The following is a 3075-nucleotide window of genomic DNA, read 5'->3' on the forward strand; positions in this document are numbered from 1 at the left end:
CCAATCCGATCTAGCGCCAATCAGACGACACTTCCGCGTTCAGCACACGTGCGGCTCGATGACGTCTCCTCCTTCTTGATCCAGCAAGAGAGGGGGGAGAAGTAGATGGGATCTCAACCAACACAACGACATGGTGGAGATGGTGGTGGAGTGATGAACCACAAGTATAGGGGATCTATCGTAGTCCTTTCGATAAGTAAGAGTGTCGAACCCAACGAGGAGCAGAAGGAAATGACAAGCGGTTTTCAACAAGGTATTCTCTGCAAGCACTGAAATTATCGGTAACAGATAGTTGTGTGATAAGATAATTCGTAACGGGTAACAAGTAACAAAAGTAAACAAGGTGAAGCAAGGTGGACCAATCCTTTTTATAGCAAAGGACAAGCCTGGACAAACTCTTATATTAAGCAAAGCGCTCCCGAGGACACATGGTAACTGTTGTCAAGCTAGTTTTCATCATGCTCATATGATTCACGTTCGTTACTTTGATAATTTGATATGTGGGTGGACCGGTGCTTGGGTGCTTCCCTTCCTTGGACAAGCCTCCCACTTATGATTAACACATCTCGCAAGCATCCGCAACTACAAAAGAAGAATTAAGGTAAACCTAACCATAGCATGAAACATATGGATCCAAATCAGCCCCTTACGAAGCAAAGAATAAACTAGGGTTTAAGCTTTTGTCACTCTAGCAACCCATCATCTACTTATTTACTTCCCAATGCCTTCCCTAGGCCCAAATCATGGTGAAGTGTCATGTAGTCGACGTTCACATACCACCACTAGAGGAAAGACAACATACATCTCATCAAAATATCGAACGAATACCAAATTCACATGATTACTTATAACAAGTCTTCTCCCATGTCCTCAGGAACAAACGTAACTACTCACAAAGCATATTCATGATCAAGATCAAAGGAGTATTAATTATCATTAAGGATCTGAAAATATAATCTTCCACCGGATAAACCAACTAGCATCAACTACAAGGAGTATTCAACACTACTAGCAACCCACATGTACCAATCTGAGGTTTTGAGACAAAGATGGGATACAAGAGATGAACTAGGGTTTGAGAGGAGACAGTGCTGGTGAAGATGTTGATGGAGATTGACTCCCTCTCGACGAGAGGATCGTTGGTGATGACGATGGCTTCGATTTCCCTCTCCCCGAGGAAAGTTTCCCCGGCAGAACAGCTCCACGGGAGCCCTAGATGGGTTCTGCCCAAGTTCCGCCTCGAGACGGTGACGCTTCGTCCCGAAAGCTTCCTTCTGATTTTTTCCAGGTCAAAACACACCATTTAGCAGAAGATGGGCGTCGGAGGCCTGCCAGGGGTGCCCACAAGGACGGGGGGCGCGTCCTAGGCCCACGGGGTAGGACGCGCCCTCCACCCTTGTGGCTGGCTGGTGCCCCCCTCTAGTGCTTTCTTCGCCCAATATTTTTTATATATTCCAAATATATTCTCCGTGAAGTTTTAGGACTTTTGGAGTTGTGCAGAATAGGTCTCTAATATGTGCTCCTTTTCCAGTCCAGAATTCCATCTGCCGGCATTCTCCCTCTTCATGTAAACCTTATAAAATAAGAGAAAAGGCATAAGGATTGTGATATAATGTGTAATAACAACCCATAATGCAATAAATATTGATCTAAAAGCATGATGTAAAATGGACGTATCATGGAGCAATCATAGCAAGGCTTCGCCAAGCGCCTCCGGAACTATGAACAAGGAAGAACGAGAGAGAGGGGAGGCCGCAGGGCATGGGAATTGTTGTTGCCAGCCTTTGAGCCTCCTCCAAGGAGGGGAGGCGGCCAAAGGGGGAGGAGTGCCCTCCAAGCCAAGTGGAGGGCCCTCTCCCTTAGGGTTTCCTTTCCCCTAGCCGGATGGGCCTTAGGGGGCTGGTGCGCCTGGCCCAATAAGTCTAGGACGACCCCTATAGCCCATGCACGCCCTAGGTGCTGGAGGGATCCTTCCGGACTCTTCCGGAACCTTCTAGAACCTCCCGGTACAGTACCGGTAAAACCCGAAACTTTTCCGGTAGCCAAAATATGACTTCCCATATATAAATCTTTACCTCCGGACCATTCCGGAGCTTCTCATGATGTCCAGGATCTCATCCGGGGCTCCGAACAATATTCGGTCACCAACGTGAATATCCCAATACTTCTCTAGTGTCACCGAACGTTAAGCGTGCGGACCCTACGGGTTAGAGAATCATGTGGACATGACCGAGACGCCTCTCCGGTTAATAACCAATACCGGGACCTAGATGCCCATATTGGTTCTCACATATTCCACGAAGATCTTTATCGGTCGAACCACGATGCCAAGGATTCAATCAATCCCGTATGCAGTTCCCTTTGTCTAGCGGTATGTTACTTGCCCGAGATTCGATTGTCGGTATCTCCATACCTAGTTCGATCTCATTACCGGCAAGTCTCTTTACTTGTTCCGTAATACACGATCCCACGACTAACTCCTTAGTCACATTGCTTGTAAGCTTCTTGTAATGTTGTATTACCAAGAGGGCCCAGAGATACCTCTCCGTCATACGGAGTGACAAAACCCATTCTCGATCCATGCCAACCCAACAGACACCCTCAGAGATACCTGTAGAGTACCTTTATGATCACCCAGTTATGAAGTGACATTTGATACACACAAGGCATTCCTACGGTGTCAGGGAGTTGCATGATCTCATGGTCTTAGGAACAGATACTTGACATGAAGAAAGCAGTAGCAATAAACTAATACGATCAAATGCTATGCTTATGGTTGGGTCTTGTCCATCACATCATTCTTCTAATGATGTGATCCCGTTATCAAATGACAACTCATGTCTATGGTTAGGAAACCTTAACCATCTTTGATCAACGAGCTAGTCTAGTAGAGGCTCACTAGGGACACAGTGTTGTTTATGTATCCTCACATGTATCTGAGTTTTCGATCAATACAATTCTATGGATAATAAACCATTATCATGAACAGAGAAATATGATAATAACCAATTTATTATTGCCTCTAGGGCATATTTCCAACAAACATATAATAATTCCCTTAAGTGTGTGAACCTG

Source organism: Triticum urartu, chromosome 5A (assembly GCF_056163025.1).
Source record: "Triticum urartu cultivar PI428250 chromosome 5A, HENAU_Tu73, whole genome shotgun sequence".
NCBI lineage: Eukaryota > Viridiplantae > Streptophyta > Magnoliopsida > Poales > Poaceae > Triticum > Triticum urartu.